Here is a 26163-nt window from a genome sequence, read left to right on the forward strand (position 1 = left end):
AACAATAAGAGATTGTTCCACAACATATTCTGCATTTTTTCATTCGATATTCGCCGGTAAAAATGCGTTGCATTCCTTATTGAAAACCTCTCGTATTTTGTCTGCTGAGGGGGTGCTTGTTAGAAATAGCCATGTAAACTCTAATGTGGCGTCCTTTTGAAAGATTTGTGGGAGCGGTTACGCATTAAAGATGTTTTGAAGATGGAGTGGAATGAGATGTTAACGGGTGCAGGGGCTGAATGACGGATGTATCATCGGGACACAGGAAATCCATCCTTAATTAGCAATATTCAGTTCAGCGAGTGAAACAATTCCACATGGGGTCTTCCTTTCCTAACGTGGGTAATGTGGGTGGTACAAGGTACTTCCGAAGGATGGCAGACAATAATTTGCTTGGTCTAACACCCCAAATGTAGAGTCCCTAATGACATCCCTTTTGACAGCAAAAGATATAAAAATTACGCTACTGGCCATTAAAATTGTTACTCCAAGAAGAAATGCAAATGATATACGGGTATCAATTGGACAAATAAATTATACTAGAACTGACATGTGATTACATTTTCACGCTATTTGGGTGCATAGATCCTGAGAAATCAGTACCCAGAACAACCATCTCTGGCCGAAATAACGGCCTTGATACGCCTGGGCATTGAATCAAACAGAGCTTGGATGGCGTGTACAGGTACAGCTGCCCATGCAGCTTCAACACGATACCACAGTTCATCAAGAGTAGTGACTGGCGTATTGTGACGAGACAGTTGCTCGGCCACCATTGACCAGACGTTTTCAATTCTCTCTCGAGATGGAGAATGTGCAGGCCAGGGCAGCAGTCGAACATTTTCTGTATCCAGAAAGGCCCGTGCTGGACCTGAAACATGGGGTCATGCATTATCTTGCTAAAATGTAGGGTTTCGCAGGGATCGAATGAAGGGTAGAGCCACAGGTCGTAACAAACGAAATGTAACGTCCACTGTTCAAAGTGCCGTCATGCGAAGAAGAGGTGACCGAGACGTGCAACCAATGGCACCCCATACCATCACGCCGGGTTATACGCCAGAATAGCGACGACGAATGCACGCTTCCAATGTGCGTTCACCACGATGTCGCCAAACACGGATTCGACCATCATGATGCTGTCAAGAGAACCCGGATTCATCCGAAAAGATGACGTTTTGTCATTCGTGCACCCAGGTTCGTCGTTGAGTACATCATCGCAGGCGCTCCTGACTGTGATGCAGCGTCAAGAATAACCGCAGCCACGGTCTCCGAGCTGATAGTCCATGCTGCTGCAAACGTCGTCGAACTGTTCGTGCAGATGGTTGTTGACTTGCAAACGTCCCCATCTGTTGACTCGGGGATCGAGACGTGGCTGCACGATCCGTTACAGCCATGCAGATAAGATGCCTGTCATCTCGATTGCTAGTGATACGAGGCCGTTGGGATCCAGCACGGCGTTCTGTATTACCCTCCTGAACCCACCGATTCCATATTCTGCTAACAGTCATTGGATCTGGACCAACTCGAGCAACAATGTCGCAATACGATAATCCGCAATCGCGATAGACTACAACCCTACCCTTATCAAAGTCGGATACGGGATAGCACGCATTTCTCCTCCTCACACGAGGCATCACAACAACGTCTCACCAGGCAACGCCGGTCAACTGCTGTTTGTGAATGAGAAATCGGTTGGAAACGTTCCTCATGTCAGCACGTTGTAGGTGTCGCCACCGGCGCCAACCTTGTGTGAATGCTCTGAAAAGCTAATCATTTGCATATCACAGTATCTTCTTCCTGTCCGTTAAATTTCGCGTCTGTAGCACCTCATCGTCGTGGTGTAGCAACTTTAATGGCCAATAGTGTAGTTACCCTGACCTTGACGGTAGCTACTGGCAACAATATATTAACACTATCGAAAGTTTGACCAACAGAAATACTAGGGAACTGCTGTTTGTGAATGAGAAATCGGTTGGAAACGTTCCTCATGTCAGCACGTTGTAGGTGTCGCCACCGGCGCCAACCGTGTGTGAATGCTCTGAAAAGCTAATCATTTGCATATCACAGTATCTTCTTCCTGTCCGTTAAATTTCGCGTCTGTAGCACCTCATCTTCGTGGTGCAGCAACTTTAATGGCCAATAGTGTAGTTACCCTGACCTTGACGGTAGCTACTGGCAACAATATATTAACACTATCGAAAGTTTGACCAACAGAAATACTAGGGAACTAACAACATCTATTCCATGGAAAGAACTAAATGATAGACTATCAGATGATCATTTAATCTACGAAGCATGTAACACTAAATAAAGAATTCAAAATATCTGCTTTACGAAGGTTAAAACCAAGAGGAGATAAAGTGATCAGAGATAACATTTATGCAAGAAAAGAGTTGTAGCCGCATCGAGCTGTAAGTTCGCTAAGACTACAATGAAAAACTTCAATAGAAATGTTAATTCACTCTCTTGTAGACGTCGCGATAGAAGCACGCTATTAGACGGATACTAGATTCTTTCAGACCGATCTGGTATTTTAAAGTTTTTCTAGTATCTTCTTGACGTATTAGTCAAAGATGGAAGAAAAGTGATAGAACATTTACCGTTTAGCCAGACAACGGGACAGATATTATCCGCGAGGGAAAAGTAACTCGTGGTACACTCAATCAATTCTGGGACTTAGTCGTCGTGATCGGTGTTCGTTACGACACAGCAATATACCAAACGCCGACATATACTCTACAAATAGATTTGAGTAGGAAACATATACACGCACTCATGAAGAATTCACAGGTGCGCCGTGTTTTCAGAAGCTGCAGTCAACTCAGAATTGCTGATGTAAATAGTAGCTTGAATTCCTTGAAGCCGCGAGGAGTGACTGCGAGGTTTGAGGCGCCCTGTCACGGACTGCGCGGCCATACTCGCCGGAGGTTCGAGTACTCCTTCGGGCATGGGTGGGTGTGTTGTTCTTAGCACATAGGATAGTTTAAGTAGTGTGTAAGTCTAGGGACCGATGACCTCAGCAGTTTGGTCCTTTAGGAATTCACACACATTTGAACATTTTGAATTCCTTGAATGACAGATCGGAGTGCTTTCTAGTGCACTGGTTAGATAATTCAGAAGTTCAATAAACTCAGTTATAACATTAATACTTCGTGTCGCCTACATCATTTAATTGAACTTTATTGTGAAACTGTGAAATAATTATTTTCTTGAAGGAAGGCCGTAGCTAAAGATGATTGAGTGACATTATTAACTGTGAACTGTATTTGAACATTTTATTACGACGCTTTCTGTACGTTATTTAGAGAATACATTATCTCTGGATTTACAACGTAGGAGTTGTTGAATTAGCACCGTAGCGACGCATTAACGACGCTACAATACTTGAGTTTGAACATTCATTTGCAAACCGGGCACACAAAGTACTGTTATCAAGTTTTGCGTAAGCTTATAAGCTCATCGCGAACACGCGAAGGATATTTGGTTTATTGTTTCAGATAAAGGGAGTTGTTGCGGTACTGAATGGTGCAGTTTCTGTGTGTAGCAGCAAAGAAGACAGACATCCTTCGAACACCATTGCTTCAATTATAAGCGAGGGCTGCGTACACATTTCGGCATGCTGCTCCATCGATACGCGGATATCTGTTAAAGGGATATAGTATCTGAAAGTAACGAAACAAAGCGAGGAGTTCGTTTTAACAGTTACAGTTCGGAGTTGTCGCGACCGACGGACGCCGACCTGTGTCAACCAGACTTGAACATTCATTTCCATGGATCCGACACACACACACAAACACACACACACACACACACACACACACACACACACACACTCGCCACATTGGCCAGATGAGGAACGTAAGCTAGCCAGTCGGACGTGTGGCCACTCTTGGGGTATAGTTCAGGAGAACGCCAAGAGATTGTCCGCAAAGCATATTTCTCGTCGAGACGTACACTGTAGAGCTAAAGAAACTGGTACACCTGTCCAATATCTTGTAGGGCCCCCGCGAGCACGCAGAAGTGCCGAAACACAAGTGGTATGGACTCGGCCAATATCTGAAGTAGTACTGGAGGGAACATGCCATGAATGCTGCAGGGCTGTCCATAAATCCGTAGGAGTACAAAGGGCTGAAAACCCTTTCTGAACAGCACATTGCAAGGCATCACAGATAAGCTCAATAATGTTCATGTCTGGGGAATTTGGTGACCAGCCGAACTCTTTAAACTCGGAAGAGTGTTCCTGGAGCCACTCTGTAGCAATTCTGGACGTGTGGGGTGTCGCATTGTGCTGCTGGAATTGCCCAAGTCCGTCGGAATGCCCAACCTCCCCCCCCCCCCCCCCCCCCGCCCCTTCCCGACATGAATGGATGCACGTGATCAGACAGGATGCTTACGTACGTGTCACCTGTCAGAGTCGTATCTAGACGTATCAGGGGTACAATATCACTTGAGTTGTACACGCTCCACACCATTAGAGCCTCCACCAGCTGAAACAGTTCCTTGCTGACATGATGCAGGGACCATGGAATGATCAGGTTGTCTCCATGCCCGCATAAGTCCGTCCACAATATGAAACGTGACTCTTCCGACCAGGCAGCATGATTCCAGTCATCAACAGTCCAATGTCGAAGCCGTCGGGGCGAGGCGTGTCGTGCAGTCATCAAGAATACACGAGTGGGCCTTCGATTTCTAAAGCCTGTATCGATGATGTTTCCTAGAATGGTTGGCACGCAGACAATTGATGGCCCAGCATTAAAATCTGCAGCAACTTTCGGAAGTGTTACATTTCTGTCACGTTCTTCAGTCGTGTCGGTCAGGGTGGCAGAGCGGTTCTACGCGCTACAGTCTGGAACCGGGCGACCGCTACGGCCGGAGGTTCGAATCCTGCCTCGGGCATGGATGTGTGTGATGTCCTTAGGTTACTTAGGTTTAAGTAGTTCTACGTTCCAGTGGACTGATGACCTCAGAAGTTAAGTCCCATAGTGCTCAGAGCCATTTGAACCATTTTTTCTTCAGTCGTCGTTGATCCCGTCCTTGCAGGATCTTTTTCCGGCCACAGCGATGTCGGTGATCTGATGGTTTACCGGACTACTGTTATTCACGGTATACTCTTGAAATGATCGTACGGGAAAATCCCCACTCCATCGCTACCTCGTAGATGCTGTGTCCCATCACTCATGCGTCCACTGTAACACCGTGTTCAAACTCCATTAAGTCTTGATAACCTGCCATTGTAGCAGCAGTAATCGATCTCATAACTGCGGCAGACACTTGTCGTCTCATATGGACATTGCTGACCGCTGTGCCGTATTCTTCCTGTTTACACATCTCTGTATTTGCCTATGCTCGTTTCTTTGGCGTTTCAGTGTAAAAGAAGACATTTTTCGTGGAGCCAACTAAGGTCACATGTGCTGCCTAGAGTCCAGACAACACACTTCGCTTCTGAGGGTCGTCCGCCTACCCGCCAGCATCTGAGATTCCGCTCCGGCGCTGCCAATCACACGCAACGTGCCGCACCGACTCCAGAGCCGCCCCCAGCAGATGTGATCAGACGCGCTGCACCACGTCTTCTTCCGTGACACCATCAGAACGATCATTTACCACTAAAATGATCTATAGTTCTGTCATCAAATTTTTCCTGCCAATTCCGTCTGTGTCACAGCAGCCAAGATTTAAAACTCTGGTAACGATCCTGAGAATCTTGCTATTGATAATGAGCTAATTACTATTTCCTTTTCACCAGTAAAAGTAATTTGTAAGTTGGATCTGTGAAGCCGAAGCTCAAAGTCTCTTTTGTGCACTGAAATACGTGTTTGTAACAAGCCTGCTTTACGTTCTCACGGCTGGCGCTCCTGGTCCTTCTGTATAATATGCAAATGCCCCAAGTATTGAAGTTCCTCTCCTGTACTATGAAAAGATATTGTGATTCCTCTCTATTACGAGGTCTCGCCTAGAGACCGCAGCATTACCAGCGCGATATTTCCCCTTACTTTCGCACACGTGGTACTAGACGCCAGGCAAAATTACAATTCAGACAGCAGGTGACTGTTGGCCATCGTTTGAAGCAGTTGTCGAAAACAAAAGAACCGAGTATGGTGCAGTGATGAAATTATTCGAAACATTTGCGTATTATTAATGTGTGTGGCTGCTCTTCACCTTCAGTTGCCACAATGAAGAAATGTTCTGGTTCTGGTTTGATGCGGCCCATCACGAATTACTCTCCTGTCTCTCCAGTGCCGACCTCTTCATCTCAGAGTAGCACTTACAACCTACGTCCTCAGTTATTTGCTAGATGTAATCCAATCTTTGTCTTCCTCTACAGTTTTTGCCCTCTACAGCTTCCATGCAAGTAACTCCATGATGTCTTAACAGGTGCCTTCTACTTGACGGTGTTTTCGACTTATTTCTTTCCGTTTCTGCGCAGAACCTCCTCATTCCTTACGCTATCGGGCTACCTAATTTTCAACATTCGCCTGTAGCACACATCTCGAATCCTTCGATTCTCTTCTGTTCCCACAGCCCATGTTTCGCTATCATATAATGCTGTGTTCCAGAAGTACACTCTGAGAAATTTGTTCCTCAAATTAAGGCGTGTGTTTGATATTAGCCGACTTATCTTGCCCAGGAATGTTCTTTTTTGTCATTTCTGACCCCTACTACATCTAGATTGAACCTTTGCATTTCCTTTTCAGATGTTCTTCCTTCCCTACTGCATTGAAGCTTCTGACATTCCACGCCCCAACTCGTAGAGCGTTATCATTTCGTTGATTATTCAGTCTTTTTCTCTTGGTCACCTCCCCCTTGGCATTCCCCTCCCGGAGATCCTAATGGGGGACTATTCCGGAATCTTTTGCCAATGGAGAGATCATCGTGCCACTTTTTCAGTTACAGGCCACACCTCCTATAGATACATGTTACGTGTCTGTAATGCTGTGGTTTCCATTGCCTTCCGCATCCTCATGCCGTTGATCATTGCTTATTCTTCCATCTTTTAGGGGAAATTTCCCACCCCTAGGATAAGAGAGAGCCCTGGAAATTTGTCCGCTCGTCCGCGCTCTGACAAGGCCGTTGGCTTAATGAATGTGACTTCTTACCCCGGAAGTCTTTATCCTGCAATGCTGATTATTAATAAAAATTCAAGCGGTGGCGGGTTTCGAGCCGGGGCCGAAGATGTTTTGATTTCTACTTAAAGTCACTACCTGTAGAGCATGGGTGCACTGCACCGCAACTCATTCGTAGCCGAGTTTAAACGTGGCAATGAAAGCGTCATGGCAATACTCGCGAATGACATCCAAAATGTGCAAGGACACCGAAAACCATCAACAGAGTGCATGATATGATGTTGGAAGGTCGGCGTCTTGCACGAGGAAATGAACATGAGATAGCTTTGCTCAAAATGAGTGCCACTGGTGCTCACAGACGCTTTCGCAAGACACTTTACGAGAAGTGCCTGGTGCGTTTCAAGAATAGCAAAAGTGACTTTTGCGTCGATACGTTACAGTGGTTGAAACATGGTTTCCCCACTGCACACACGAATCCAAACAGCAGTCTAAGTCTGTTGAATCGATGCAGCCGGCTGTTCAGCTCCAAAGAAGGGCAAGGATGGTACCATCAGTGGGAAAGATCATGGCGCCGGTATTATGTTATGCGAAAGAAATTTGTTGATTGTCTTGAAAGAGGTAAAAGCATAAACGGAGAATAATACAATCAACATCTAATGAAACTAGACGGAGGCACTGGTGAAAACAAACCCAGCTTAATGAAGAAAAAAAGAATCATCTTCCATCAGGACAATGCACGTGTCCACAGAAGTATCTTGGCAATGGGGAAATTGAGGGATTTGCAATGTGAAATGCTGGAACAACCACCTAGTTCCCGAGATTTGGCTCCTTCGATTCCATTACCAAAACTGAAGAAATTTCTCACTAGTCAGCGCTTTTCGTTGAATCAAGAAGCCATAGCGGCTATAGACGAGTACTTTTCAGCACTCCCGGAGGAACAATACGGAGAGGGGCCAACGGCACTGCAACACAGATGGGTGAAATGTATTGATATTAGAGGAGATTCTATTGAAAAATAAAACATCTCTGAAAGCATAATTTGTCGTTGTCAATATAAGGCCATGAACTTTTCAAACAGGCCTGGCAATTTGCAAATGCCGCAGTCAAATGCAAAAACTTCGACCACTACAAACTTTTCCCTTAGCGTCGGGGTGCAGCTGACACGAAGGATGTGTCTAATTCATAGGTTCCCAACATAGTCCGCAAAAGATTTACAATTTCGAACTTTGATTCGTTTTAAATTATTACTGCCTTGTTAAGCAGGCTGTGTAGCACCGCGCTATAGGTGAGTATAGTGAGCGCGAGTGGTCGGGAGGAGGGGTGAGTTGTCAGCATCACAGCATGGGACGCAAAATGGCCGCGCTGTTAGAGGCGCCATGTCACTCCGCGACCCATCCCGCCGGAGGTTCGAGTCCTCCCTCAGGCATGGCCGTGTATATTGTTCTTAGCATAAGTTTAAATTAGTTTAAGTAGTGTGTAAGTCAAAGGACCGAAGACCTAAGCAGTTTGGCCCCTTAGGAACTCACACACATTTGAATATTTGAACAGCATGGCAAGAGCTGGTAAGTCATAGTCTTGCTCGGTCATGTCGGTCGTTTAACTGGCACAAAGTCCTCACCATTCTCATCAATTTACGAATTATGTAAAACACGTAAGACAAAGAACAAGTAAAGAAAGCTGACCCAGAAGGATGTAAGTTGCAGTAGTTATTCGGAAGTGAAGATGCCTGCACAGGATAGAGTTTCTTGTACAGCTGCATCAAACCAGTCTTCGGATTGTGAGACCTGAGTTTCTTCTGGCGTATACAACTTTCAAATAACTTCCGGGAATTCAGCCAGGTAACACTTTCAGCGACCGCCGATATTTCGGCGGGAGAACACCCCGCCATTTTCAAGGCAAACTGCAACGGACAGGCGGCGTACATGCAACTTTAAAACCTCCGTGCTCGGACTGAAGCAGGATTGATAACACACACACTGAACACTAGTGCCATCAAAGATGACCAAAGTCAGAGCTATCGATAGTGAGACTATGAATTCGCAGGTGAGGTAGCATTGACTCTGTCTGACAAGGGAGTGAGACGGATTCCAAACAGAGTTTAAACAGAAACCTCCATCCCTGTTAACGAGGTTGCTCGCTGATTTAATCTCAACTGCCTCCCTAATAACACTGTCCCAATAGCTGGACATGCATGCCAATATCTCGGTGTTATTATATAACGTGGGGTGACCAGTATCCAAGCAATGTTCGGCGATGGCAGATCTACTTGGCTGCTGTAATCGTGTGTGCCGTTTATGCTCAGTACATCGGTCCTCCACGGTCCTGATAGTTTGACCAATATATGCCATGCCGCAGCTACAAAGAATACGATATACACCCGCCTTACGCAGTCCAAGATCATCCTTAACGGATTTTAAAAGTGCTCTAACTTTAGATGGAGGTCGGAAAACACATTGCACACCGTATTTCCGTATAATACGGTCTATCCTGTTGGACGTGTTTTCTACGTAAGGCAAAAAGGCAGAATTATCATCAATCACCGGATGTTCAGTTGGTCGATAGCGCAACGCACGTTCAATCTGTCTATCACTATAACCATTTTGACGAAATGTAACTTCAAGATGGGACAGCTCAGCTGGCAATGTCTCAGCGTCAGAAACGACATGTGCCCTTGTACTAAGGTACGAAGTACCCCTTCACGCTGAGCCGGATGGTGACAAATATTAGCCTGTAAGTACAAGTCGGTGTGAGTACGTTTCCTGTAGACTGCATGTCCCAATGATCCATCATCCTTCCTCCTAACCAACACGTCAAGAAAGGGAAGGCAACCATCCTCTTCCACCTCCATCGTAAAACGAATGTTCGGGTGGATCGAGTTCAGACGTTCTAGGAAGACATTCAGATTCTCCCTACCATGAGGCCAAACAACGAAGGTATCGTCAACGTATCTAAAGAAACAGGCGGTTTTCAAAGGCGGCGACTCCAATGCACGCTCCTCGAAGTCTTCCATAAACAAATTTGCGATCACGTAACACAACGGACTACCCATCGCGACTCCATCTCTCTGCTCGTAATACTGGTCGTTAAATAAAAAGTAATTGGATGTCAACACATGCCGAAAGAGATTAGTTAATTCAGCACCAAACCTGGCCTCAATTAACCGCAATGAATCAGACAGAGGAACACGAGTGAAGGGAGAGGCCAAATCGGAACTCACTAAAATATCAGAGTCATTCAACTGCGGTCCTCCTAACATGCGAATTCATAGTCTCACTATCGATAGCTCTGACTTTGGTCATCTTTGGTGGCACTAGTGTTCAGTGTGTGTTATCTTCCCTGCATCAGTCCGCGAACCGAGGTTTTAAATTTGCATGTACGCCGCCTGTCCGTTGCAGTTTGCCTTGAATGGCGGGGTGTTCTCCCACCGAAATATCGGCGGTCGCTGAAAATGCTACCTGGCTGAATTCCCGGAAGTTATTTTAAAGTCTTCGGATTGAAGATAATAACAACGACAACAACAACTTTAGGGAGGGGGGGGGGGGACTCGTCAGTTTCTGTACTGATGGCGCTCCAGCTACGTTCCGATCTAGCGTCGTTAATAAAACAGAACAATACTTCAACGTTTACAACGCTTTGTACCACATATAGTCAGCGTTAACTTCCCCTCCTCCGGAATGCCATGAATACGGTAAATGTTATTAAAAGCTGTGCCTTCAACACATATCTTTAGAAGAACTCTGCACTGAAACGGACGCCAACCATGGGGCTCTTCACCTTCACTCAGGCTGTCGAAAGGTAAAATTCTTAAAGGATTACGAAAATTAAGAGGAGATGTTGAAACTGTTTCTAGGTGATAAAATATGAAAGACTTGCGAGAGCAGTTTTCTGGTCTGATATCTCACGCATTTGCATGATCTTCTGTATATTTTCACTCATTTGTCTAAATGGAACCTCAATTGCAAGATTCCAGAAACTGGCATTAGAAGATGTTGAAAGTAAGCTTTTTGTCTTTATTTGCAAACTTCTGTTACGGATAGGCAAAACTTGCAAAAACTGTTACTCTACATTAGCGACATTAAAACAGTCTGTGATGATAAAAAGCGTGAAACAAGTAGCGAAAACATGCAAGACAACATCAAGAGTCATCTGCAAATTTTGGCTGATGAATTCAATAATTACTGCACATATTTTAACAAAACTGACTCTGAAGTTGACCAAAAAGTGATTGATTGGCAGCCCATTTACCACTAATATTGCACAAGCTGCAGAAGAAATTTCCTACACTAAATTTTAGAAAACTTCTTTCAATATCTTGTACTTTTCTGCATTACTTATTTATACAAAGAAGAGTTTTCTACTTTGCTGGTAATGAAACGTAAGTCCAGCAATAGACTGAAAGTAAGTGATGATATGTGTGTAGCTCTGAGCAATAATATTAGACCCAGGATTTCCAAACCTGCAAGAAAATGCAAGGTCAAGAATCTCGTTGGTGCAACCCCAATTTAATTTTCTACTAAAAGTGTTGTGTTCTCTAGCATAATAGTACTGTTAATGCATGTTAATTTTTATATTGAAACCTTGAACAAAGTTTGCTTGTAAACAGACCATGTCGCAGTTGGTGAAACAGTTTATTTTACTTGATCATTGTTGCCCCTGTTAACAACAAACAAATCAAAGTGGGCCCTGGTCAGGAAGAGGTTTAGAACTCCTGGTCTACTGGTACAGGGCACAGCACTGTACTGGACGAAAATATGAGGTCTGCGTAAAACCTCTTTCGCTGGTGTGGGTGTGTATACTGCAGCGTTTCCGAGGTGCTGTAGACGTGTATATGCACGCCACTTGGATTTCCGTAAAGTGCTTTGTACCTCTGTATTGGTCCTGAGCCATCGATCGCTCACTGCTGCGGACGAGATACTTCCATAACTCGGTGAATAAACAAGTTTGGCGTATTTATCATACAACATTATGGCCTCATTGCGTGCTATCATTTGCAAAAATATCTCGAATTTTCTATGACATATGATGATTATTATGACCGCATGATTCGCGATGCGCAAAGGTATGAATGAGCGTGCCCTGAGCGACCTTCCTTCGGATATAAAACCCAATAACTCGACAACAAAATGAGATATCATGTTGCTTTCAATTTTAAATAAAATTTCGTTATCTTACGTATTGCACTGTATTGACTAAAATCGTCCTTTCGAAAAGTTTAAACAATGTGTTGTTACCTCCGCAATATCCGTAAGATTTCACGTAGTGTTACACTTAATCTGATGGACACCAAAAAGAAATTCAGTTCTTTAGTGAGCAAAGTTATCGGACAGTAAGACGTCCCAAAATTAAATATTTCATCTAACGGTTTTCTGAAATTCGGTAATAAGGATTTGATAGTAGTCAGCAAGTCCGAACGGGCAGAACTGCGCACGTTGCGCTCGACCGTCCGTCGGATATAAAATCCTGTGACACGAAAACGAAATGGGGTGTCTCTCGATATACATACATCAAAAAAAGTTGTGCATCACCTCGGTTCCGAGAGTTCTGGAACCTGTACAGAAAACTGGAACAGAGATCAACATAAACATCATTTTCGCTCATTGCTCTTGAAAACCACACATTGCATGTTGTACCACCATACCTCTAATACCGAGTATCACGTCCTTTTCTTGATGCATGCCTGTATTCGTCGTGACATACCATCCACAAGTTCAACAAGGCGCTGCTTGTCCAGATTGTCCCAATCCTCAGCGGCGATTCGGCGTAGATCCGTTAGTGTGATAGGTGGGTCACGTTGTCGTCGTCCATGAACATGAACATGAACATGAAAAGTCTATCCCAGGCATGTTCGATAGGCTTCATGCTGGCCATTCTAGTCGAGCGGCGTCGTTATCCTGAAGGAAGTCATTCACAAGATTTGAATGATGGAGTCGCAAAGACTCTTCTATGAAGACGAATGCCTCGCCAATATCCTGACGATATGGTTGCGCTATCGGTCGGATGTTGACATTAACGTATCGTACAGCCGTCACGGCGCCTTCCATGGCCACCAGCGGCGTACGTCGGCCCCACATAATGCCACCCCAAGACAGAAGGGAACCTCCACCTTGCTGCACTCGCTGAGCAGTGTGTCTAAGGCGTTCAGCCTGACCGGGTAGACTCCAAACATGTCTCCTAAGATTGTCTGGTGGAAGGCATATGCGACACTGACACTTATTGGTGAAGAGAACGTGATGCCAATCATGAGCGGTCCATTCGGCGTGTTGTTGGGCCCACCTGTATTGCGCTCCATGGAGTTGTGGTTGCAAAGATGGACCTCGCCATGGACTTCGGGAGTGAAGATGCCTGTATTGCGCTCCATGGTGTCATGGTTGCAAAGATGGACCTCGCCATGGACTTCGGGAGTGAAGATGCGCATCATGCAGCCTACTGCGCACAGTTTGAGTCGTAACACGACGTCCTGTGGCTGCACTAAAAGCATTATTGAACATGGTGGCGTTGCTGTCGGTGTTCCTTCGAGCCATAATCCGTAGGTAGCGGTCATCCACTGAAGTAGTAGCCCTTGGGCGGCCTGGGCGAGGCATGTCATCGACAGTTCCTGTCTCTCTGTATCTCCTCCATGTCCGAATAACATGGCTTTGGTTCACTCCGAGACTCCTGGACACTTATCTTGTTGAGAGCCCTCCCGGGGACGAAGTAACAATGCGGACGCGATCGAACCGCGCTATCGACCGTCTAGGCCTGGTTGAACTACGGACAACACGAGCCGTGTATCTCCTTCCTGGCGGAATGACTGGTACTGATCGGCTGTCGGACCCCCTTCGTCTAATAGGCGCTGCTCATGCATGGTTCTTTGCACCTTTGGGCAGGTTTAGTGACATCTCTGAACAGTCAAAGGGACTGTGTCTGTGACACAGTATCCACAGTCAACGTCTATCTGCAGCAGTTCTGGAAACCGGGGTGATGCAAAACTTTTTTGATGTGTGTATTAGCCGACCAGTGTGGCTGAGCGGTTCTTGGCGCTGCAGTCTGGAACCGCGCGACCGCTACGCTCGCAGGTTCGAATCCTTCTTCGGGCATGGATGTTTGTGATGTCCTTAGGTTAGCTAGGTTTAAGTAGTTCTAAGTTCTAGGGGACTGATGACCTGAGATGCTAAGTCCCATAGTCTCAGACCCATTTGAAACATTCGATGTGTGTATTATTTAAGTTTCATTCACGGCAACGTATCAGCTAAATTCAACCCTACGCAAAGCTTACAGAGTGTGTTTTTACGACCGTGAACTCTCTAAGATTTCGTGCAATGTCTTACTTAATTTGATGCTGCATAGTTAGTTACGACAGATAAAGGAAAGAAATTCAGTTACGTATTGAGTGAAGATATGAGACTGTAAATTGTGCAAAAATCAGTTTTTTCGTCCAGCAGTTTTCGAAAACTCGGATGACAGGTGTTTCATATCGGCTGGAAAGCCCCTCTCAGCACCGGAACCAGCATTTGGCGAGCTGTTCAGCGACAACAAAAGCCGTCTCAGCACGGAATGCAGAGAGCACGTCTGCACCAGCGAAAGGGCCAACCACGTCGTATTAGCGGACGGGGAGAGGTGCGCAGCGTAGAATCCGTCGGGTGGGGTTGGTCCGCTCGAATGTTTGCTCTGTAAGCTGCAGCGCGGGCCGCAGATGCAGTCGCGCCGCCCTAGTCCCGCGCTGCGCACTGCCGTGCCACGCCGTGTTGCAGCGGCGGCCGCAGCGGTTATCGAGTTCCGCGGCTCCGACAGGTAGCGAGCGGGGCTCGCTCGCATAATTCCGGCATTAAACCGGGCCCTGCCCATATCCTGCCCTTACCGCAGGCCAACGCGTTTAGTTCTGCGGTGCCGCCCAGCCTTTTCGGCCCCGACCCCGGGCCGATAGCCTCGCCAAATTCAGGAATTGGCAGTAACCTCGTCTGCCTGGCCATTACGCCCGGGTCGGGCACTCACGCCGCTGATGCTCGAGCTGAGGTTTCGTGAGGGCACAGGCTGTCGGCCTGCACTTTCTCCTTACCGCTTGATGGCCTCCGTTTATCACGTTACCTACACTATGCTCTCAATATGACAAGCACGGAAGTTTAACGAAACGAGAACCCACGACACCGCTCACTACGGAGCAACCACGGGCAGTGGCGTTTGACAACAAACGGCTGCAGATTTCTGGGTAAAGTAATTCGTCCACAGTGATTAAAATGTTTTATTAAAACGTAAATGTCATGTGACTAACGCCTCCCGTTGCGTAGACCGTTCGCCGGGTGAAAATCTTTCGATTTGACGCCACTTCGGTGACTTGCTCATCGCGTCAGTGGAAAAATGATGATGATGAGCGGAGAAAATCTCTGACTCAGCCGGGAGTCGTACCCGGGCTCTTACGATTGACAGTCTGTCACGCTGGCAACGTTTTTGCATTTTGTTCGTAGTTGATCGTTGTGTTTGGTCGTTGCTGAACTCCCAAGACATCCGTTGAAGTTCTTTTGTTGATCCTTCCACTCAGTTTTTTTATTACAGAGGCCAGCTGGCACCACTCAGCTACCGGGGACGGACAATGCCTTATTTATGAAAGCAGTACAGGACTCACGTGTAATGCAGTGACATAGTATTCCCTCCGTACCATCCCTGTGTATCCACTGCCTTTGGAGACTTCGCATTGTCGAAATGCTTAGCAGAAAGCAAGCGATATCTGAAAACAGATAATTTTTAGTGTCTGCATGGATGATGTAGGGCGGTCAGGAACATCCTGTAAAGCTTGTGAGAAGGTTGGAAATAGAGAGTTCTTAGAAATAACTGTTAAGAAAAAAGTTCTATAGGTAGCGCTGTTTCCGATTTAATTAGCATTGAAGTTAGGCAGTCAGGGCGTTGCATGCCCAAATTCAAGCAGACTGTCAGCGACAGTGCTGCCAAACGTGTTCTTCGTTTTGTTTCCTCGAACGAAACAAGGGAGTTTGTATATGTGCAGGTTCGAATCCTGCCTCTGGCATGGATGTGTGTGTTGTCCTTAGGTTGGTTAGGTTTAAGTAGTTCTAAGTTCTAGGGGACTGATGACCTCAGATGTTAAGTCCCATAGTGCTCAGAGCCATTTGAACCCTTTTTTTGTATTTGTGCCGAGGTGTTGTTCCAATGCAGTTGGAAAGCCTCTGCAAATGCTGTTTGAGTTTAGGGGAATGCCAAGTGGGCTGAGCTGTGAATGGTGGATTTGGATTAAGGTGGGAGGCGGGCTAGAGTAGTCTGTAACAGGGTGGATTAGCACATCTACCTAGAGAGAAGCAGACCAGGGTTCAAATCCTGACATTGGTACATATTATCTTTAGTTATTTCAGTAAGTGTATATACTCGTACATCGTAGATGAAAATGCCTCTAGAGCCATATAATTTCATTTGAAGAGGAGAGCGTTACAAATATTTGACTTTGGCTGGTAGCAAGAACTGAACCCGGGCAAGCGGCTCATATGTCTCGTGTGCTACCATCTACACTATGAGAACAACTTACATTAGTTGTATCAGTTTGTGTAACAATTTTATCTGCTAATCATTCGTTCATCTTCTGTAATCTTATTTATGCAATCGATCTTAAGCAGAAGTGTTCGTTTAGCTGTGAATTTACGCAGAAGGATGTGATACGAGAGTGACGAAGGTAGGCTTGACGCACACTTTTCACTGCCTTGAACATGATGGTATTTGTATCGCTCTCCTGTTGACTTTGAGGACACAAACGAAGAATATATCTGGCAGGATGCTGAAATTTGCATGCGCAAAGACCTTATTGACTAACTTCAGTGCTCATGAAATCCCAAACAGTAAAATGTATCTGATTTATTTCTTAACAGTTGTCCCTCAGCGCGACGTATCCCACAAACTTTTCAGACTGTTTAAGATCACTCTGTATATATACCCGGTGTGTCTCCAATGGGGCCGCGCGGCGTAGCAGCGCGGTCTCTGGCGCCTTATCACGGTCCGTGCGGCTCCCCCCGTTGGAGGCTCGAGTCCTCCCTAGGGCATAGGTGTGTGAGTTGTCCATAGCGTACGTTAGCTCAAGTTATATTAAGTAGTGTGTAGGCTTAGGGACCGATGACATAAGTAGTTTGGCCCCATAAGACCTTACAACAAATTTCGAAAAAAATCTCTCCACTATGTTGACAGGCGTATTTTTCTGGTGTTTCGACAGATATTAGCAACTTAGTTTTTGCAACGTATAGTTGGAGTCAGTCAAAAAGAATTCTGCTCATAACGTCATTCATGCGAAGCCCAGCCTCAAAGAAAAGCGTCGGTTTGTATCCCATTACGAACAAAATGGTTTCTAAATCAGAATTTTACGTGCCCATTTGATAGAGCCGTCCCAAATTAGCCTAGTGCGTTATTCATTTTATCGATATGAATTAGCAAGTAACAGGAAAACCTGAAGAATAAACAGAACTCCAGCACCGACTGAGCAGCGCTTCTGCATGGCAGTAGCAGTCATCGTAAGACAGGGCAGTCATGTCTTCCTTGTATACTACTTGCCCTTCGTGATTTACTGCCCCTGTTAATACACATCGATAAAAGTAATGTCACGCTAGACTAATATGGGCCTACCCTCTCAAACACCACGTAGAATTCCCCTTGAAAAATCATTTTGTTTGTAATGCGAAATAATCCGATGCTTTTCATTGACCCTTGGCGTCGGACGAAAGACGTGGTTATCAAAATTTGTTTGGGCTGACTCCAGCTACACTTTGTAAAAACGAAATTACAGATACCTGTCGAAACGCCAGAGAAATTGTGCCTGACGTTTCTTAGGAGAGTACCACACATAAAGATTGATTCCCCTGCCATTACTGCTGGATTTTATGCTGTCTGTAGCATTTTTAAATATCACACCGAAGATATTCATAGTCTCTCACTCGCTATGTGCGGGCTATTAGTCCTACAGAAAAATGAGGAGGAAATTTAATGTAGTTTAAATTTGTACTGGAATTATAGGTTTTCGCTGAAGGCAACAGTTTTCAAATTATTCAACAAAAAGTTAACTTCTGTATGTGTGGTGTGCATACTGTAAGACCTTCGGTACACACACCATCAGATTATTTGACTTGTCGCTCTAACGAAGTAGGTGAGTGTCAGTAATATGTCTCGTGGTCTTATAGTGGTGTGTTTATCTTCTGCCATTAGGTCAGACGATAGAAATGCCACTTGCACGCTTAGAGTAACAGATTGACGGTGACCAACTTTAAACAGAACTTGATTAATTTTCACATAAATTTATTAAAATAATAAAAAGCATAGACATTACGTAACTTGATTCTGGATGCTGTTTACAATTGACAATCTGAAGTTCCTTTGGTCTTGGTACGTTAATCTTATTCTCACATATCTCTGATACTTGACAAAGTGTCTATTCATTTCTCTTCATGGCTATGTACAGGAATATGATAATCTTATTAGGTGCAGACTGAAACATGACTATAGACTGGTACAGACTAATGTAGACTGGTACAGACTGGTGCAGACAAATGCAGACTATCGCAGACTGACTAATCGGAGGTCTCTACAATCGTTATAATACCTCGTGTGTTCAGGTATCACTGCGCGAGTGTGATCTGCGAGAAGAAAAGGTTCTATGTTAGCAGCAATCTCATTGGCTGCGTTACATATTAATATGCGGATCGGCGGAAGCAGAATTTGGTCCGTCTCTAAGGCAGCGCCATCTCGTAGTGCAGAGATGAACGAGCGCTGCGCCTGCGCTGTTGTGCTTAGCGGGGCGCGCTCTAGTGAGAAAGTTGTGTACGCACTGAATATGCAGAACTATGTACACAACAATATGCTTTTCTTGAATAATTCGAAAACTACGGAATCTAGAAAAAACTCATCCCAGGACTAACTTTAACTGCTTTAAACTCCCTACATAAACGTCATATTCAATTTTTTTTTTTGTGTAGGACTAGTAATCTGCGTGCAGCAAGCGAGATAACATGAAAATCTTGTGCATGGTATATGAAGGTGTTGTTCATTTCAGGAAACCAAGCGGTAGGGGCAGCTGAATCACACTGCATGTTAATTCGCTTGTGCATCTTATACCTGTATATAGTTGTGCTATATTTGGTACCAGTACAGTATATAAGCATATAACGTTCATGGACTGTTTTTATATATGTAGGCAGTTATTGGAGTGTAGAGAGTGATTTAGCTAAGATGTTCTCATCACATATTTCCTAAACAGTATAAGATACCGTAATTCTGTTTTCACCTAAATGGATTAAGGAAAGATGCTGACTAAATGATGTATAACATCTTTTCATAGGTGTACTAATTACTGAGATGTCTGTGTCAATTTTGGTTTTTCATATAGAATTTTAGTATTTGCACTACTAATATCGTTGTTCGGAAAGAGACAGATTCGATGGCGTTTCATTCAAAATCTCATAAATGGTTTTGGTAAAGGTATAATATTCAGAACTTATGATGCATAGGTTTTAAATATGAAAACGACTGCTGCGTTTTGTGGAAATTCGTAATTCTGTGGTGTCAGCCAGATGGGACACGCCAGTGCGACACAGCTAAGGGTTTCTACGTGTAACATTAGAACACTTTCCAAAGGTTTAATTTAAGAGGACCTGGACGTCAAAATAACTGAATAAACGAAAAAAAATTTTGGCCACTACCTGAAAGACAGTTTTCAGCCGTATGAAATAATGTATGGTTTGTTAACTTTTAAATTGTTACTATAGTCTTAAACGCTCGTTGAACAAATGTCTGCACACTGGCTTCAGGCAAGGAATATAACCATAAACATTCCGTGTCTGCCACAGTCATGGAAACAATAAAGCCAATATACAGGGACCTTGCACATAAAAAATTGCATAGCAAATGTATACATGGATGTAAACAAAACCCTAATGAGAGTTTTCACGGCTGCGTGTGGCAACGAGTAAGAAAAACAGTGTTCGTTGGATGGACAGTACTCAATATGGGTGTGATGGATGCTGTCATCTGTTTCAGTGCTGGTGTAATCAGCAGGACAAAAGTAATGGACAAATTAGGCATCCAGACAGGAAGTAATATGATAGCTGCTCTGACTGCCACAAATCGTCAGCGGCTAGTTGAAGCTGAAAGGGCTGTGGAAGCCACCACTAAAGAGTCCAGAGTAAGGAAAAGAATCCTAAAGAACACGCTGCTAAAGAAGTCTACAGAGGATAAAGAAGCAGCTGGTCAGCAAGATTATGCTTCTGGAATGTTCTGAAAGAGGCATACGGTAAGTAAAAAACACTGTGAACATTCTTTTCTCATTTTCTCGAAACTACATTTTCAGAACATTAGGTACATATAACTCCACAATGGTTTTATCTATGTCCACCAAATTTCTCTCAAGAGAAGACTGGCATAGTATCTTTGTATCATGCCTAATACAGCGCAAAAATGATCTATGTTTGTCACTGTGTATATAATTTTAGCGGTACTTTTTAGACAAATTTGTAATGTGGTATAATAAGGGTTTTTCTATTTCCTCAGATATACTCAAAACTACAAAACTAGAGGCATAATGTGTTCCTATGAATGTTGACAGCAGCCTACCACAGTCTGAATGCTATTAGACTGATTATGGACCAGAAAATGGTACCAGAATGGGAACGTGTGTTCTAACAGCATCTATAAGGCAAAATACTGTAATTATTAAGCTGTAACAGATATTTCAATAAATTGTCTTTTACAGCTTGAGAGAATGTCATTCATTGTTGGTAAAAAAGCACAACTTGCTCCACATTGCAGATCAAGACTAATGTGGACTGAAAGCGAAACATAAAAATGCAGCCCGTTCACGTCCAGGTGCCCTTAAGACAGCTCCTTATCACGACTGGCTGCAAGCGACTGCTGCGACACACGAACAGGAAGATAGTGGACGTCTCTAAGGATGATTTAGCAGTTAACTACTTTAGTAATTCTGTTTTTCCTTAGCAGAACATCGAAGGAAAGGTACACCCCAAAAATCGGACTGATTTCTAAAATTGAGCTTAGAGATAGAAAGTATAATAAATCATAGCTCCGTATCATAGGCTAATCTTCGACATGCACAATTACAGGGGTTAGACAAAAATATGGAAAACCGCGAGATATGCGTACTTGAAAATAAATTCCGATGATGACTAAGCCTTCAGGTTACCGAGTTTTATTTAATCACTTGCGGCACCTGCGGAATGTCTTCAAGAGGTTGCAAGTGTCAGTTGTCGACAGTACAATGTTCTTCGTAGTTGCGAGTGCCAAGTAAATTCGCACAGAGGCAAATTGATTGCAGTAGTATGGTAGGTGCTTTCGTAACCGAGATAGCCCAAGTGGTTGGTAGTTCAACTGGCACCGAATCGAAGCGAAAAAGAACATCATCCGCTGAGTCACAACGCGGATGAATGTGGGTGATGAATGATCGTGACAGACGTTCATTGAAGAGAATTGTGACAAAAATAAGAGGACCACAACTGCAAAAGTCACTGCAGAATTGAGTATTGCATTCGCGAACCCTGTCAGCGCCAAACGACAAGAAGGGAGCTCCAAAATCGGAGAACTGCAGGAAGAACTATAATTACAAACCACACATCACTGATGTAAATGCCGAAGCCGTAAAACCTGGGATATGGAGCACTGGAAGGAAGTAATTTGTCCGAATGAGACTTGATCCATACTGTTCAAAAATTCTGGCTGAATTTACGACCCAAGGGTGAAACACAGTCAGCTGTACCACGATATTCCATGGGCCCCAAGGATAGTCTGCAAGGTTACATTACTGCCAAAGACCATGTTAAGATTTTGGCTGATACTATGGCACAATGTTTGTTCAACTATCGTGATGTGTTCCAATACGACAGGGCCCTTTTCACACTGCTGACATCGCGCAGGGCTCATTTTGTGAACACGAGGGTGAATTTTCACATCTCCCTTGGCACCACATTCATCAGAGCTGAATATTATTGAGCCTTTGTGACCTACTTTGCCAACAGCCTTTCCACAGTTGTAACATCGGTTCCCGTCAAATCACCGAAGTTAAGCGCCGTCGGGCTTGGCTAGCACTTGGGTGGGTCACCGATGGGTTTGCCGAGTGCTGTTGGCAAGCTGGATGCACTCAGCCCTTATGAGCCAATTGAGGAGCTACTTGACTGAGAAGTAACGACACCGGCCACGAAAACTGACAACAGCCGGGAGAGCTGTGTGCTGACGATATGCCCATCTGTATCCGATGACGCCTAAGGGCTGGGGATGAGACGGCGGCAGGTCGGTACCGTTGGGCCTACATGATCTGTTTGGACGGTGTTTGTTCGTTTGTTTTTTTCTGATCTACTCTGGAGAGAACTGTGCATGATCGCTATCTAACTCTGTTATCGTTACCTCAACTTACCGGTCTTTTGGAGGAAGTATAATGTTGGATTTCTTTGACAACCACGCAGGATCTATGTTTATCCGTTCCGAGACTGCTGGAAGATGTTTTTCATGCCAACAGTTTTCCTGCGCCACAATGGGCATGGTAATGTATTGTATTTCGCATTTCCTATTTTTTCGTATTTTTGTCCACTCACTGTACATTGCAAAATTACAACCTGCCAAAAAAGGAATTCGCAAAAGGGTGTGGCTATAAATAGTTCTTTCAAAATCCAAGTATAGCAATACACGTTTTCTGTCAGTTGTGTAAAGACTTTCAGATAGACTGAAGAGTTTGTTTCATATAGTTACACATTTTGCTACACTGCGATATTTTAAATCCACTTTGATTATCCTGAGACGATCAACTTGTCTTGTAACTGAAATAATTGTTTGCAGCTTCGTCATTAATTCCATCTGTTTTTTTTTTTTTTTTTTTTTTTTTTGATGGTGACTAGTTTCGGATACGGATGATTTGAAAATAGACAGAGATATCAGACACTAATCACCATCAAGAAATAAGAAATAGATACTTCTCAATGCAAGTCATGACGAAGCTACAACCATTGGCTCTTATTAATTCTTTGGTTTTACCTCAGACCAAAATTTCAACGGCGTCAAATCAGGTGACCGAGCATGCAGGTCAACTAATAACGCCTTCACGTCCTATCCCAGTGAACAGGAGGATGCTAGGTGAGCGTTTTGCTATCCACAAGCGAGTAATATGCCGGGAACCCGTCGTGCTGCCATCGACCTCTGTACAGCAACAAGCACGTTTGCAGTGTTGTCGAGCACATTAGGCCTGCGGTCTCATTTACTGAAGTAAAATTCTCCTCAGTGATCAGTCCTTAATAGAACTGACCTCCGATGGCGAGGAAAACGTGTCTGGATACTCCCTGGAACGTGTTGGGATAAAAAAAAAAATGGTGCAAATGGCTCTGAGTACTACGGGACTTAACTGCTGAGGTTATCAGTCCCCTAGAACTTATAACTTCTTAAACATAACTAACCTAAGGACATCACACACATCAATGCCCGAAGCTGGATTCGAACCTGCGACCGCAGCGGTCGCGCGGTTCCAGACCGTAGCGCCTAGAACCGCTCGGCCACTCCTGGGATGCCAACCCCAGTGTCGCCCGCCATACGGCCCCACATACACGAATGACGGTCTGTAGTGCCATTTCGTTTCATAGCAGCACCCCTTTGTCATCCGCGGCTCCCTTCTGGCACAGAGGTACGTCGACAATACTCTATGCCCCGTTTTGTTGCTCTTCATGTCGAGGCATTCTGGGTTTACAGTTTAACAGGGTAATGGCTGCCCACATACGGTCAGAGTTTCTACTGCTTGTGTTCGTGCATGTCAAACTTACCTTAGCCAATAAGAATGCTTGGATTATTGTGGGCAGAGCCCTCCAACGAACTCGGTATTTTGACGATCTAACGCGGCAAATGGAGATCATCGAACAACTCTATCAGTTAATGCAAAGTCGAATACCTGCTTGCATAAGGGCCAGAGGTGGACCAACGTGTTACTGACTTGTTTAGTTTGTGAAGCTGTTTCTCTTGAATAAACCAACAAATTTGTCTGAAATTATAATAATTTGTTTGTCTCTACATGTACATCACATTTACCGACTTCTGTCCCATTCAGGGTATTCCTTCGTCTTTTCTTTCTCTTAGAGTGTATAAGGTTTTTTTTGAGCAAGTTCGCAAATGACAATCAAGTTATCTTGCGCACCATTTCCTCTCCGCTTTACAGGCTCAGGCTCATACGTAGGTCCAGCTCTGTGGAGGCATATTGATTGGCAGCTGGTGTGGATTACCATTTCATTTCATGCCACTGACGCAACACATATCTTTACGATCAGATAGGAGAGGGACTGCTGGAGCTACGCATATTGCCATCACTTTCCGAAGTTAGTCTTCTCTTTCTTCTTCCTCTTTTCTTCTTTTACACATCGAAGATTGTGCCTCTTCTATCTTCACGTCTCGCTGCCATCTTGTTGTTGGTTTTCTTACGTCCCGCCTTCCTCTTCTCTGGTACAGCATGGACTGACGTGGCATTCTCTTCATACTCTTTCTCAGTAGGTGATGTTTCATATCTTTTTATTTACTGGAACCTTATCACTGATATTATAAAAACCTAATTGATTCCTAAGATCCTCATTTCTTACATGGTTTTCTATGGTAACACCCCTTAGTATCGTGAAAAATCTCGTTTCTGCTGCTTCCAGTTTACTATGACCGTGTTTCAAGATATCGATGAGACACTTCCGTATAACAATTTCCATCCGTATTTTGCCCTGCCATTTTTTTTTATCGTTCACTCGTTTACTGATATTTGTTCATCTTTTTTTCTGTATTGTTGACCTCATCATAACCTATATCGCACCCTAAAGAACTAAACCTGAATACTTGGTCCGGTAGGATATTATCTATTATCATGAGGTGGGTATTTCCCATTATGAGATTTTACTTTTCTTTATTAGTATTCGTGGCTTATATTGCATTTTCCTTAATTGATGTTGTTCATACACTGCCCTTTGTAGCGCACTTTCTTCCAAAATTGTTACATCATCTGCGTATGCATGGATAGCAACATATTTCTTCTGTTAATTTGTATACTCCGATTTACTTCCTGTCTTCAGTTCTTAATGAAATATGACATTCGTGATAGGCTACGCTTATTGGTAGTGATTTCTTCATTTTTATTGTTATTATTTTGTGTCCTTGTATAAACTTTTTATAGCTTCAGTGAAATGTGTAGAATATGCACATTTAGTCATAATGTCCCATAGTTTCATTCTGTTCAAGTGTCAGAGGATTTTTCGAAGCCAGTGAAAGCTATTTGTGTTTATATGTTGACTTCTCCTCTTTTCTTTGAAATTTTTCTCATGATAAATATATTATCACTGACCGAACTCCTTTTCAAAATGCACTTTGTTCTTGTAATAGGAGAGCCGCTATTTTAGGTTTTTACACGAATCTTAATTATTTTTGCAGATACTTTATGGGCTGATTTTGGGAGACTAATCCCTTTATAATATTCGTGGTAGTTTCTTTTTACCTTACCAAAAATGATATAACTACTGATATTTTCCAAGGTTTCAGTATTCTACAACAGTGTAAACATTCACTAAACAAATGTAATAATTTAAAATCAGATAGAGGACCGCCATATTTCAAAAGTTCTATGATAACAGCACATATTACACATGCTTCTGTGTTTTGATACTTTTTAAAACTACTTATAACTCTTATATTGTGATTGAATACACAGTGTTAAATAATTCTAAATCTTCTATTTACCACATTTTTTTTATAAAAAAATTTCCACTGATCTTCACTAGTTGCTTTTAGTTATGCATCACCTTTCTCTGGTTTATTTCAGTCTTTCACTAATTCACAGACAAAAGGTTGCCACCACTGTATGTCTTATTTTACTTTAGTCATAAAATAATCACATGACTGTTGGTGTGCTAGCCTACTTATTTCTCTGAATGGTTCCGTTTTTGCTTATACTCGTCTTCACTTTCAGGTGATTCATTCTTCTGGACTTTCTTGTGAGCTCTACCTCTTTCTTCAACAGCCTTCCCGATATTTTCGTACCAAAACTGTAATCATTCATTTTTTCTTAGCTGCTTCTTTTCTTCCAGTGCCTGGATTATATCTATTTCTTTCATACTTTGCCATTTTTTCGCTGCAT

This window comes from Schistocerca piceifrons, chromosome 4 (assembly GCF_021461385.2).
Source record: "Schistocerca piceifrons isolate TAMUIC-IGC-003096 chromosome 4, iqSchPice1.1, whole genome shotgun sequence".
Lineage (NCBI taxonomy): Eukaryota > Metazoa > Arthropoda > Insecta > Orthoptera > Acrididae > Schistocerca > Schistocerca piceifrons.